Source organism: Catharus ustulatus, chromosome 1 (genome assembly GCF_009819885.2).
Source record: "Catharus ustulatus isolate bCatUst1 chromosome 1, bCatUst1.pri.v2, whole genome shotgun sequence".
NCBI lineage: Eukaryota > Metazoa > Chordata > Aves > Passeriformes > Turdidae > Catharus > Catharus ustulatus.
In genome coordinates, this window is record NC_046221.1 from 106,958,327 (window position 1) to 106,973,238 (window position 14,912).

A 14,912-nucleotide genomic window follows, 5' to 3' on the forward strand; every position below is an offset into this window, starting at 1 on the left:
TTCACAAGGAGGTTGCAAATTGTTTTTGAAAGAAAAAAAACCTATTCTTTCACACTGCTGAAAAATATGTTACATTTCTCATTCTCCAAGACTTCGCTAGCAAAAAAAAAATCTCTCAGTGTCCAGGTTGTCTATGTGAGGTGATGACAGTAAACCGCTGACTATCTCCATTTAGTAATAACTTGTCCTTGCTACTTGCTCTGTTTTCATGGGAAAGGGTTCAGAAAAGTGAATTTTCAAGTGTAGTAGCCCAAGATTTTCTTTGTTTATGCCTGAAGAGGGAATTCACAATCCTGGGTCTCCATGGATAAGGGTGGAAGAGCTAGGGATGAGTGTCTGACAGAATAGGGCAAAGTAGTTTCAGGGAATGGTAAGCAGAGGAAGTAGTAGTATGAATGAAAATATGCTTGCTTATACATTTAGAAATGAACTACTATTTGATCTTCCTTGTATCAGAACCAATGCACTTACAACTAAGGAATTATTTTCTTATTTAGCACAGAAATGGGCTTTGTACTCTTTTATGTCAGTTGACTCAATTCCCTGTGTTAAGATGCCTCAAGGCTAGAATAGTTATTTTCCTAGAGTCATGGAGCAGTACACATGTCAGCACCAATTCGACTCAGCTCAAAAAGCTAAAGTAATGCTAGTCTGGAAGCTGATATACCCAATTGCATTTTCCCTCTGTAGTCAGAGTTTGGTCTGTGGAGTACCAACTCTTTAAACTTAGTTACATTTAAAATCCACTTGGAAAGTAAGAAGTATGTTTTTTTATATCTGTGAAAGTCATCTGACAAGAAACCCAAGCATTTGGTTCTCTGATGTGAAAACTGCAATATTTTGCACAGCTGGAAGGTAGCAGTAAGTATCTTCCCTTTTGGACCATTTCTCAGGTCTATAGAGGCATTTGTTGATCTACATAAAATGAGTCTTGCAAGAACTGTTTCTGGATTTCTGCAGGGAAAGGATTGTGTTTTTTTCTATTGGTACATTCAGATACAAACTGAAAAAGGCTAAGTGTAAGGGAAGGAGGTTAAAAACAAATTTGAAGTACAAAAAAATTAATAGATTGGGTGAGTGTGGAAAAATTCTGACAGACTATGTAATTAAAAAGGTTTATTTACCTTCTTCTCTGTGACCAGAAGTATAGAAAGCCCAAAGGGAGGAGAAGTGGAATGAAAAACAATATTCTGTTAATAACCCAGCTGGTACAGACAAAGGAAGTGTCTGTGAGGGAGAGCAGAGGGAAGTGGGAGAACACTGCCTGCTGTCTCCACATTTCCTAGTAAAAACGTAGAAGAATATTATGCCTATATTCCTTCTAACTCCACATGCTGGGGAGATGCTGTCAGCACCTTTCATGACCCAATGCATTTTGAGTCTCAGCCCCCGTAAGTTACTAGTCACAGTATGCTTTTGGTGGACGTTTTGTCTCCTGGGGAAGGCACAGAACTTGAGCCTTTCATTCCTTTCTTTTAATGTCTTTGAACCATAACCTGTTCCCTGAAGTCATTGTTGTCATGGGATTTCCTTTTAGTGACCACAAACTGCATTGCCAATTGCACATGTTTTGTCACTAAGCAATTCTTACAGTTTTCTGCAGCCAATGGGAAGTGTGTTGCTAACAAGGACTGTGAATGGGGCAAATAATTTTGCTTTTGCAGCCTAGAAGATTTGAAAATGCTGAGGCAGCTTCCTATTGTCAAAAGCACATTGGCAATTGTTTGTTTTCTGTTCAGGATTAACTGGGCAGCATACTGAGATAAGTTCCTTCAAGAAAAGTTAGATCTAGATCTAAATTCTGATACTGTGTGACTACCTAATATTTACAACTGGACAGCGGGTTTATTCAGATTTGAGGTAGAAGTGGAACTGAATGACCCAGTAATAGGAATATATTATGTCATGCCAAGATCTCCAACATCTTCCTTATATTATTTTTCATGGTGAATGTGTGTGATTGAACACCACCCATCTATATGGATCTAATGGTGATCAGGATGTGGGGTGGCTATTGGGACATCTAAGGAAAAGCAGCAAACTGAAAGACAGATAGTGTGGTTTCCCAGATCATGTTGATTTAAACATGCATGGAATTTCCCAGTGCTTGTGAAGGAGAAAATGCAGACATGGACATCTTATTCCTTTGGTGTTCACTTTACAATCTCCTTCAAGTGGGCACTGAAGTTTGATGGCATTTTCAGCATTCATTTAAATAGATTGAAATGACTATGAGCCACTCCACTGTAAAATCTCCACAATTTGGAAAGGCATGGGGCAGTCCTGCTGAAAGCCAGAAAAAAAAAAAAGAGAACAATGAACAGCTACAATAAATAATAATGTTCTGAAAATAAATTACCAGAAAGACTGAGAGCCTGCCACCATAAACATTATTTTACAGGAAATGACAGTTCCTTGAAAATATTGAGCATAATTTTCTAAGGGAGAGAGAAAAACAACAAACCCTTTTCAATTTTAGAATTGCCAATGATGTCAAGGCTAAACCATTTATGTCTTGTGATCTTGACTAGATGGTGTCTGAATACAAGAGCATCAAGAATATAAATGTAACCCTTTCTGCAATACTGGATCCAGTAGCTCTAGTCTGAGCAGGTCCAGTGTGACTGTTGATTATGTGCCATGGTTCAACCCCAGCTGGCAATGAAGTACCATCTTGATGCCCTGTAATTCTCCCTTGGTGGGGTGCATGAGAGAATTGGAAGGGTAAAAGTGAGAAAACCCATGTGTTGGGATTGAGTTTAAAAGTTGTTGAGTTGTGATGAGTTTAAAAGCTGTGCACACAAGCAAAGGAAAACAAGGAATTTATTCACCACATTCTAGGGGCAGGCAGGCAGGTGTTCATCCATCTCCAGGACAGCAGGGCCCCATCACACTTAACAGTAACTTGGAAAGACAAACACCTCTTCCTTATCCTTCCCCCACCTCTATACAGTGAGCATGATGCCATACAGTATGGAATGTCCCTATAGTCAGCTGGGGTCAGCTGTCCTGGCTGTGTCCTCTCCCAGCTTCTCGCGCACTTTCAGCCCTCTCACTGGTGGGGTGGCAGGAGAGACAAAGGCTTTGACTCTATGTTAGCACTGCTCAGCAATAACTAAAACACCCCTGAGTGACCAATACTGTTTTCCTTACAAATCCAAAGCATGGCTCCATACCAGCTACTGTAAAGAAAATTAACTCTACCCTAGACAAAGCCAGCACACAAAGTTCACAGCTTTTTAGCCTTATCCCAGCAGTTCATCCAGGAGAGACACAGCTGCATGGAATCTTTGCTTAGGATTTGAACTTTGTTATAAAGACACCGCCCCTTCAAACATGCTACCCATATATCTTAATGGCTGGCACCTACATTTTGGGTTGGAGATCTGTGACTGGGTGCATAAAACAAGTAGGAAGGGAAGAACAGGGCAAACTGGTGTAAACCCTGGCCTCTCCTTTCGAATAGACTGTGTGACTGCAGAGGTCACGGATGGTGTGTATCCCTCCTAGCTATGGGATGTCTCCAGGGTGACATGTATTTCACAGACACTCATTTCTGCCCCTCTTTGTTCATTAGCCAACACTTTGCTTCTAAAAATTGGTTCTGGGCCTTGAGGATGCTGCTTGTGCCTTTCTTATGCTCAGGTAACAATCAATGCTGGCACCTAAAAGCTCTGCATTAACTTAGAAACTTGTGTTTTACTAAATACTCCAGCCTGTATGCAGGGAAAGTATAAAACAGTCATGGTTCATGGGGGCTTCACTTCCTATTTTTAGGCTACTTTACACATACATTTTTAAGTAAGAGAACTGTTCCTCCCCCACAATAGTGGTTTAGTAACTGTACAAGCCATTTGTTTACTGTCTTGGTACAAGCTTTTCTTGCAAGAAAGAAGCTTCAAAACAAAGTAAAGACAGGAGAGAGTAAGGGAAAACATTTCTCTAACAAGAAACTAAAGGTCATTCCTCTTATCTGGTCTGTTTTCATCTGCAAAGAGACATGCATCATATGTTTAACAAAATATTTGATCCCAGCCAAAGAGTTCCTATCCTCCTCCATTGGCTTTAGTTCTGTGCTCTGTTTGCAAATAAGCAGAAGTCACTTTAATATGGGTTTGGGAAACTGTGAGAGAAAAACAGCCTGGAAGACAACCATGCAAAATAATTATTATTTATTACACTGTGGGTATTTTACAAATAGATAGAAGACATGGAAAAAGGGGAAAGATTTTTCCCTTCCCAGGTATACTTGTAAATACAAGGGAGAGGAGGAATCAAGGGAAGGGCAAAAAGGAGATGTCCCTGTCTTGTCCCTAGAATGATAAAGCTCAGCTCTGCCTCCAATTTCCATGACATTTGAAGCACCTCATTCTCAATCAGTGATCAGAGTGTTTGAGTCAGGTATTTCACTGTAGTTCTAGAGGTACCACTCCCAGGTCTAGGCTAAAGCCTACATGAGTCTGGTATTATTTACCATACCTGGTTACCTGTGCTTTGATGTCCAAGGCGGATAGTGACAGTGGTAGTCTGGGTTACTCTTTTGTGTCTCTTAACTACAAAAGCCAACATGTTTTTATCAACTTGGATAAGGTGATAAAACATAAAGTTTAGCATTATGCTCAACTACATTCCTCTGTATCAAAATAAAAATACATCATATAATAACAGTAGAAAAATTTAATTTTTGAAAGCCTATTAAAAATAGGTCTTTTCTCTCTTTAACTTTCCTCTTTTGTCTTTATAGTCCTTGTTTTACAGTAAACAGAACTTTTATTTTTCAAAAGGCATTGGCCACTCTTCTGGAGGAAACTTGTACAAAAAAGACAGAATATTGCAATTGATATTTAAAATGCCACTGTGCTTTTCATAACTGTTCAGGATTTTCCTGAACATATAGAAGAAGTGAGAAGAATGCAAGTTACATGATGAGGTTCACTAGTGGGATGTTGACTATTTGCAATTTTTGGAAAGTCCATGTCAACTTTGTGTTTGCCTTGGTGAAATACACACTTGGATAATCTTATGCCCCCTAATTTTTCTTTATAACACAATCTGCCCAAAATTCAAGAATTCCCTTAATGTCCAAGCTAAATTGTGTTTGGACTAACTAAACCGTTTGATAAGCAATGGGCTGATCAAAACTTGTTGCCCTCCACTGTTTCATTTTTATCGTACAATCATAGAATGGTCTGGATTGGAAAGGCCCTTAAAGATGATCTAGTTCCAAATTCCCCTGTTTGGCAGGGATACTACTCTCTAGATAAAGTTTCTCAGGGCTCTATCTAACCTGGCCTTGAACATTTCCAGGGATGAGACATCCACAACTTCTCTGGGCAACCTGTTCCACTGCCTATCACCCAGTGAGTAAAAAATTTATTCCTAACATCTAATCTAAACTTACCCTCCTTTAATTTAAAACCATTGTCCCTTGTTCTGTCACTATTTGCCTGTATAAAAACTCCCTCTCCCTCCTTTTTGACAAGCTCCCTTAAGATACTGGAAAGTCCTCCATAATGAGGTCTTCCCAGAGTCTTTTCTTCTCCAGGCTGAACAACTCCAGCTCTTCCAGCCTGTCTGCATAGGAGAAGTGCTCCATCCCTCTGATTCTCTTCATGTCCCTCCCCTGGATCCGTATCAAATCCATGAAATTCATGTGCTGTGGACCCTAGAGCTGGACACAGCAGTTGAGGTGGGATCACACCAGAGGGGAGCACAGGGCAGAATCATTTCCCTCAGCCCCCTGCCCACGCTGCTTTTGAAGCAGTCCAGGAGTGCACTCAGGGCTGTGAGTGCACATCACTGGGTCATATCCAGCTTTCCATCCACAAGTGATGGAAAGTACTTCTTGACAGGGCTACTCTCAAAGAGTTCCTGTCCCAGTCTGTGCTCATGTCTGGGATTTACCCTACCCAGATGCAGGACCTTGCACTTGGACTTGTTCAACTTCATGAGATTCTTGTGGGCCCATTTCCCAAGCTTGGTCCCCCTGGATGTCATCCTGTCCTTCTGTTGTGCCAACTGCACCACTTTGCTTCATGCCAAACCTGCTGAGGGTGCACTTAATCCTACTGTCTATGTCATCAAGGAAGACATTGAGGAGCACCTGTCCCAGAACAGAGCCCAGAGGGACACCACTTGTCACCTACCTCCATGTGGACATAGAGCCATTATCCCCAACTTTCTGTGTTCATCCAGCCAGTCCCTTACCCTGCTAATTTCTCTTTCCAGCTGAGCTGAGTTGACCAAGGAGAGGTAAGGATGCAAAGGGCTTGTTTACTCAGTCCAGTGTTTGGGTGTCTTGGGCTGTAGACTCATGACCTCATGGCAAAAAATGCTACTGTGCATAGCAGCTGGGCAGTTCTGGCATCCTGCTGCCTTTCTGTCCCTACTGCCCATAAAGGCTTGTAATGGACTGGTAAAGCAGGAATGGACTCACTACCAACCTTCTAGTCTTGCTAAGGAGATAGCAGAGGAAAAGATGAGTACCTTCAGAGAAAAACCCAGAGCTCTCAAAACAGGAGCTCTGGATTGCCCCCTGGAGGTGCCTGCAGCTCTCTCTTAACTTTATTGGAAGATTAGGCTCCCGAGTTAAGTGGTGAAAATATCCATGTATGTAAAACATATCACAGACCAAAGCTTTACACGTGCCCACTGCAGCTATCAAACAAGTGAACAGAAGAGCAGAACTTTGTGCAGCAGCAGAATCACTTGAGAAAGTGTAGTGGTGCAGAGCATTTGATCTTGCTGCTGGTATGATGTGTGCGTTTGAGGGCTAGGAGCCACCTCTCGAGCCTTGTAGAACAGATGCAACAACTTGTGCTTTCTTTGCCTGTTTTGTGCCACTTGCAGGTGGATGCCTCATGGATCTGTCACACACGAATAACCTGAATCCAAGTAGACCTTTCCGTAGAATTAAAAAAACCCAAAAAACAAAACACAAAACCCAAGAAATTGGTTTATGAATCCCACAATGTCAGATGGCTGCACATTGGCATTTGAATCTGATCCTGTGGAGCTTCTTGTGCTTCTTCGGAGATTGACTTGACCCTGTTGTGAATAATAAACCTACTCAGAAATTGAATCAACTTGCCATATTAAAATATACATTTCCTTTTTTTCTGGGCAGATTCAACACTGTGTTTAGTTACTATTGTCTTATTTTTAGATATATTTTAGTAATTTTAAGTGCAGAAATACAATTAGAAAAGGAAAATACAGAATTAATGGGAAAACGTAATAGAACTACCAGGGTAAGTACAACTCCTCAATACATAGCTGAAAGGATCTATTCCCAGAATGAATTCCAAAACTTTTTGTTTATACTCTGTCTATAATGCAAATGGAAAATTTTATATCTCTGGATGACAAAAGACTCAGAAGCAGTGAAAGGAACCTCACTATCTACCAAAAAGTAAGTCTGTATCTATAATTCTTTTTGGTGTTTTTGTTTTTGGTGGTATTTTTTGTTTGTTTGGTTGGTTCTTTCTTTATTTATTTGTTTGGCAATACTTATGTGAGATCCAAAATATTTTCCATGTTCACATGCCTTCATTGATTTTACATTCAAATCTCAGTTTGTACCCCAGACCATAGGAACATGCACAGAAAAATCACAGAATCCTGGAATCATTTAGGTTGGAGAAGATCTTTGAATCATTGAGTCCAATAACTGACCCAGCACTGCCAAGTCCGTCATTAACCACGTCCTTAAGTGCCACATCTACACATTATTGAAATACTTGGAGGGATGGTGACTCAATCACTTCCCTGGGAAGCTTGTTCCAGTGCTTGACAACCCTTTCAGTGAAAAAATTTGTCCTAATATGCAATCCAAACCTCCCCTGGCATAACTTGAAGTGGTTCCCTCTCATCTTAGAGAGAAAATGATATTTAGATTATTTGGATGGTTTTTAATTAGTATTTTTTAGTCTAAAATGCAATGTTGAATCAAACTGGTATCTGAATAAAGAAATAAAATTGAGCTTTTTTTGACCAAAAATATTAATTAGGATTCCATCCTGTGACTCCAGTCATGTGCTCTGTAAGTTTTGTATGCTTTTTCCAGTGGCATTCCTCCTCTTAAGAATTAAGGTAGTGTTTTTCTAAGACAAACTTGTCCTCTTGTGCCATGAAACAGATGTGTTATAAGCAGTGGTATTCCAGGTTTTCTCACACTGGCCAATGTGCTTGTCCTTTTCCAGCTTTGACTCCTTGGCTTAGAGGAGAGTTTACAGTCCATGCCTGTTGTCCAGGTCACCAATGATGTGTGCAGGGTGTCTGATCCTTGATGTCACATGATATTTCAGAACTCAGCATGAAGCTTCATGTTCGGCAGTAATTATTTGGAGCTGTTGAATTTTCACTACTGAAGAAATATCTGCCTGACCGCAGAAACAGTGCCTGTAAATGAATTAGCAGGTTTGGTTTGTTTTTTTTTTTTTCTTTAGCTGTCAGGCAGCATGCATGACTTTCCTGTTTCACCTCAAAGTGGACTAAATATCTAGCATTATTATCTAATTATAGCACTGGTCATTGGAATGGAAAATTATTGTTGCTGGTTTTCCATTGTTGGTTGCTCTGGGGACAGATAACTCTATCCAAACCAGTTAGTTTAAAAAATTATTTTTAAATGTATACTGCTGTATGGAGCAACCCTGCCAGGTAATTCTCTCTTTTGCCTGGAACCATTCATCAGCTGACTTCCTCTCCTACTTCTTGACTCCCTCTTTACTACCCAAGACAGGGATGAAACACATGTGTGTGTGAACATAAAATCATTTCCTTCCCTTCTCTTCCTCATTTTGTCCATCTCCTCCGAGCCAAGTTTATCCTTTAGTTATTAAGGTCTTTTCTCAAGGAGAATGACAGGAAAAATGAGAAAAGGGGAGAGGTGATGGACTATGCGTACTGCTCACCCATCAGGTGACTGACCTAAAGCTTGCCAGCAGCTTTTCTAGCAGAGACCTGATGGAGCCACTTCCCTTTCCAACCTCAAACTCCCATTGCTTCCTTACATTGCAGGTCCTCCTAAGGTGTGGTAAAAACACACACAGATTTTATAAGGATTTTTCAGTGTCCATTTAATGGGAAGCAAAAGGACAGGTTGTGCTTCTCCAGCCCTTGCAGAAGAGCAGGTGTTGCAATAATAGGCTCTGCAGAAAGGCCTGGAGGGATGAGTTGGAAGACGTGGGGAAACTGAAAAGAGACATCAGACTAAAAGCATTTCATTGTCTCACTAGAAGTGAGTTCTCCCTGCCCACGAATCCCATGTGAGAGAAGAAGAGTGTTTTTAGGGCATGCCTGCCCACTGCCCAGCTTTCAGGAATGATGCATTTCAGTCACAGTCAGCCTAAACTGGATCTGAGCTCAGGACCTGCAGGACTTAGTGGTTTCCTTGATTATGTAGACTCAGCCGGAGGAAGGAGTTCTGGCTGAAGCACAGGTGTGTGAAGTGATGTCTGCTCTCACACTTAGGTAATAAATCTATTATTTTACTGTTACACTGCTCCGCAGAGAATTCTGGTTTTGGTCTAGCATACGTTGGGATCTGCTCGGCCTCATTTCTCTTTGCTCTGCACTGATGCCGCCAGCAGAAGTGTAAATTGCGACAGTGCTTCTGTGATGCAAAGGCCCAGCTCTCTGCCAGCTACTAATCATATCCCCACCACAGCAGAGCGTCGCTGACAGCCGTTTCCAAAGCAGTCCAGATGAATGTTTCATGTTTTAATTCCAGCTAGCTCGAATCTTTTGCACAGTTCTGTGTTTACAACAATCTGGACAGTGGTGTCTTGGAACCATTAACTTCATCACGCACTTTATGATCATGTTGTAATTATCCATAGTCAAACCAATGATCTTGATTACAGAGCATGACCAGGAATAATTGTATTTCATGGTATTGTTCCAGCTTGTTCAAAAATTTTCTTTAAAATATGCTTGAAATGTAAATGTATTAAACAGATACTCTAAATGGTTAATTCTTTTTCAGTGATGAGTAGGAAATTTATTACTTGTGGTTTTTTTCAGACTTAAAAATGCTCTTGACAAGCTCTGCTCTTTTACTAGACAGTTTTAATTATGTGACATGCCTGTTTGTTATTTGACAGTCTGCTCATGTTTGGACTCTGAACATGCAGGGGAAACTTCACAGTTCACTGTTTATTGAACAATCCTTTCAGACTTTGCACAATCTTTTCAACAATTCTTCCAATGTATAATATGATTACATGCAGGCAGGTAAACAATGAATGCAGAATTATAATTATTTTTCCTATTTTTCTATCACTACTGAGCTGTGGTGCTTAAAATTCCCTGGCATAATTTGCCTCAGCAATCACAGAAATCTGATAATCTAATCAGGAAAATATTAAATTTACTAAGAATCCTGAACTGTTGAGGCTATCCTATATTTCTCATTCCACCAAGAAGAGAAGCTTGCAAGCAAACAAAACAGTGACTTACCTGCTGAAGCTTATTCTATTTGAAAGCAGCAAACACAATTCATGTATAATTTCTAAAATTTACTCCTGATATGAGTAAATTCTCAGGTATGTAATGTCACAGCTCTGTGGGAAGATCCCATTAGCTTCCCCCTTGTCTAGCCTCTCAAGTTAATGGATATGGAAGAGCTTTCCTGTGTTATTGATGCAGCCACACAATAATGCCAGAGGAGCCTGGGGATGCATTTGGTTTCCATCCATGCAGTGAGCACCTCTGTTTTGTTAGTGCTCTGCACTGACCACTAGAAAATGCCATTTCCCTTAACAGTCATAATGAATGTTGCTCCTAATGATTAACTTCTATCTATGTGGAAGAGTTCAGTAGTCAAGAACAAGTCAAGATTTCCTCTATAATTGCATCAACAGTCAATAACGCTTAGACACCATTTGGATTCTGCCAGGTTTGATGCCCTACAAAATATGATGAAACAGGAACTGCTTGAGTACGTGACAGATCTCTCCTGTTGGGTTGTACGTTATTCTCAGGTAAAGGTAATAATATTTTGATGCTTCCTAATTGATCAGATTGCAGAACCCATCAGAACAAGACCAGCAATCAGCAAGAGTTTCTACAGATAGGTATTTACTGAGCAAGATGAAAGTTCTAGACAGACTCTGTGACATGAGTTATGAACACTAACAAAGGTTAGGAGGAAAAAAAAAATCAAACCTTTGGTAATGCATCAGATTTTAGAAAGTTTCTGCATACCCTGTGCCCAGTTCTAATTCATCTGAAATGAGTGGTGAAATTGTGGATTAATGAATGGAAGATAAATCAAGCATGGAGGAAATTTGGAGGCTCTTAAGAAACTTTCCTGCTCTGCTGGGGCAGCTGAACATTTCTAAGGATGCCTACTCAGCATACATTTGAGTGGAATGAATTTCCTTATTGTAAGGCAAGACAAGCTCATAATTTAAGAAGATCAAATAGTTACTGACTACCTCTGGTACTGGGGAGTTAAACTTACTCTGAACCAAAAATCAGTTTGAACTATTTTTTTTTAAACTTCTCTTGAACCAGAGCTGAACTTGAATATTATTTTGAAGTTTAGCTGAATTTCATGCTGGAAGTGAACAATAACAGCTTCAGTCAGAGCTGAATGTGAGCTGAACTTAAAAACTGAATTGTTTGACTCCTGGTGAGCCACTGCAGGCTGTCCCCCCAGCTGCTGACAGGACTGAGCAGGAGGAGAATAGGTTCGAGGAGCAGGATGTTTTCATGTATTCTTAGGGAGCATGGATCAAGAGACATAACATGCTAGTTAATCATCACTGCAAATGCTAAAGCCATTTCCTTCCCCACAGGTCCCCAAAGCAGGACTCTCACATTGTAAGAATAACAAATATAAACCAGCACCGCACAGCAGTGACTGCCCTGAAAAGGCTTCAGTAACTTCTTTTGCCTCTCAGTGGAACTTAATGCCTTGCTGCCTCTTTACATAGAGGAGTTTTATTTCTTCAGCTAGTTTAGCACTCATTTATGGAGCTTGCCAACTGTCCAGATTGTGAGATCACTTAATATATACATATATTCATGTATCCAAAGTCAAGCCCTTCTTATATTATTCAGAGTCTCTGACTGTTAGAACAAAGGCAGGAGTTCATGATTCAAATGGCCAAACAAACAAGAAAGCTCAGGCAATTAGAAGCTATTTTTCTGAACGGCACTGTTTTGGACAGTCAGCTCAATACCGTCACCTTCAACCACTGATTCTAAATGATTATATTCTACCTAACAGAATTGGTGACACAATACATTTTGGACTTTTTTCCCCCCAGGAGCTCTCTTGGTGTCTGACTCTATTCCCTGCCACTGATTTTGACTACTGGATGGAGTGGGAACAACATTTTTTAAAAAAAACCCTGAGTTATCACTACAAAGAAGGTGACAAGATGAAGTAGAGCAAATCTTTTAATGGCTGAGGTTTGTTATTTTATAAAAGTAATATCTTCTTCCCATTCTTCATTAAGGCTTCACCTCCTCAGTGCTAAAATGTTTTCACCTAAGGTGGGTGTCACACACCTGGGGGCTGAGATCTTGGTAGCTGAAAGTAAGAGAAAGAAATGCTGGTAGATGATGAGACAGCTACATCCAATGCTAGCACATTTTCTGGATGCTAAAGGACTCACAGAGTCTGGCAATTTCCTGTGGTTTGCAGAGGGAAAGAGGAAAACTGTGTGGCCCACAATGTGATTTCAGTGAGTTGTATGCCCTGAGGGAAGAAGCAAACCTCTTGCTTTATATTCAAATTGCTTTTATGTCACTTGAAGAAACTGTCATTAGCTAAATAAGCTCCTGGCCCATTTCTAATCATTGTTCTCTATTAGAGAACACTTAATCCAACAGATGCTTTCCCCATTAATTCAGTTTCTCTTTCTATATTTTACTTAGTCCTGTGCTTTATTGCTTCCATGCTGGCTAAAGTGCCTCTCCAATTTTCAAGGTAATGCATTTATTATTTCTGTCAACAGCTGAGCTACAGAAGGCATACACAATTCTTGGTAAGGCTTCATGCATTTCTTTGTACTTTTTGCCACTCCAGAGGTGTGTTGTTGGACAATGGATGTTTTGTTGTTCACTCAAAATTCCATGTATGCAAACAGTTAACTCCCATCAGTTGTGGGAAAGAGACGTTGTTACTTACACGAAAGGCATTTTAGCCAAAAGGTGGCACTGCAGCTGCACAGATTTTGCAGTAGATGAACAGTCTGGTAAAATGTAAGGATCCACGCAATACCTTTATTTAAACTCCTCCTTTCATACAGTGTGAATGGTAAGTATTGAAAACTGGCTAATTATTCCCAAACACTAGCAGAAAAGCAATGCTTTCTAAAGTAAAGGATTTGGTAACTTTAAAGATAATAAATACTTCATGCTTGCTTTAGTGACTTTGAGAAACTCAAAACCAAAACAAAAACAGCAAAACAAAACAAAACCCCTGATCAATATCTGAAAATGTGTTGCCAAAGTGCACAGAATGTTTCAGCTGTGCATGTATCCTACACACAGAGGCTACTATTAACTGCTGCTTTGTAGCCTCTAAGGCAAGGAGAGCTTCCTTGGGAACTTTAAATTTTTGAGATGGATCTTGCGGTCTTAGAACAATGCTGGGATTGACTTTACCACAGGCTGACCAGACACTTTAGCAGATTAAGTACTTGCTGATCGTAGGGTTCTGCCACCTACAGACACCATCACTAGGTGTATTCACAAAGATTCATGTGCACAGAAACCTGTGCCAAGAGACTGAGAATCACATATCCAGGCTTGGTTCATGGTCGAGATGTGTGGGTGAGCCACGCTGGGCCTGAATGTGGGGAGGGAGGGAGCAACCTCCACAGGCTGTGCCCTGACACCGAGGCATCACATTCATCCTGCTGGGACAGGGCTTCCTTACAATCTCTGGTAAGATAGACAGAGATTACATTTTAACTCCACACCCTGTCTGTGAGCTGACTGTACCTCCTCAGAGGAGGCTTAGGCTGTGATGATCGGGTTCCTTTTATTACACTCACTAGGCACATGAAATTACTGTCTGTAGCTGATCTTTCTTAGCTTTCCTGAGTGTTTTCATATATGTAAGTCTAGAGTTCTCTACTTGTATCAGGTTCTGTTAGCATGTTACATAATATTTGAATATCCAAATAATTGCCATTATTCATAAAACAAAAGTTAGATGTCTGCATGGCTCAACACTTGTCATTTGAATCCCCCAAATGCATAGTTCTAATTTTTTTCTTTAAAAGACCCTTTGTATTTTCCTGTGAGTCATGTTCATGTTTGCAATAATTTTTCCCTGCAAGAAGGATATGAAAATACTTTCCTTTAGAAAGCACGGGAAAGCAAAATATGCTTAAGTAATTATAAGAGTAAAAAAAACCCAAAACAAACATTCAAACAAGACTTCAAGAGCAAAATTTAGGACTCTTTACATTTGAAGTAGGACTGGACGAGGTCCTTTACCAGGAGGAAGGGCTGAGAAATCATGTACAGGACCACAGGATCACTGCTCCTGCTTTCTCTTACCCCAGATCTTGCATGGGAGTGAAGTTACCTAAAGTCACTCCCCCAGGAAGACGATGTTCAATCCAAACTTCCCTCATTTAAATATGAGGGATTGCAATACATTGCCAAAAATGAAAGCCATTTTTACTTGTATTGATAACAACATAAATAACTTTCTATTTTACAGCATCATTATTTCAACCCTGCCTGTGAGGTTCATTCAGTACACCCACAGGGACACATCAGCTGGGCCTTGGAGCGGTCCCTTTAAACCCACAGCATTTTCTAACCAGCACCGTATTTTAAAGCGTAAAAAGCTTTCCAGAAAAGTCAAATACATTCCAGCCACCGGAGATCTATTTTTTTTCCAAGCGACAATTTTCTTGTGGACCTAAATGTGCTGCTGA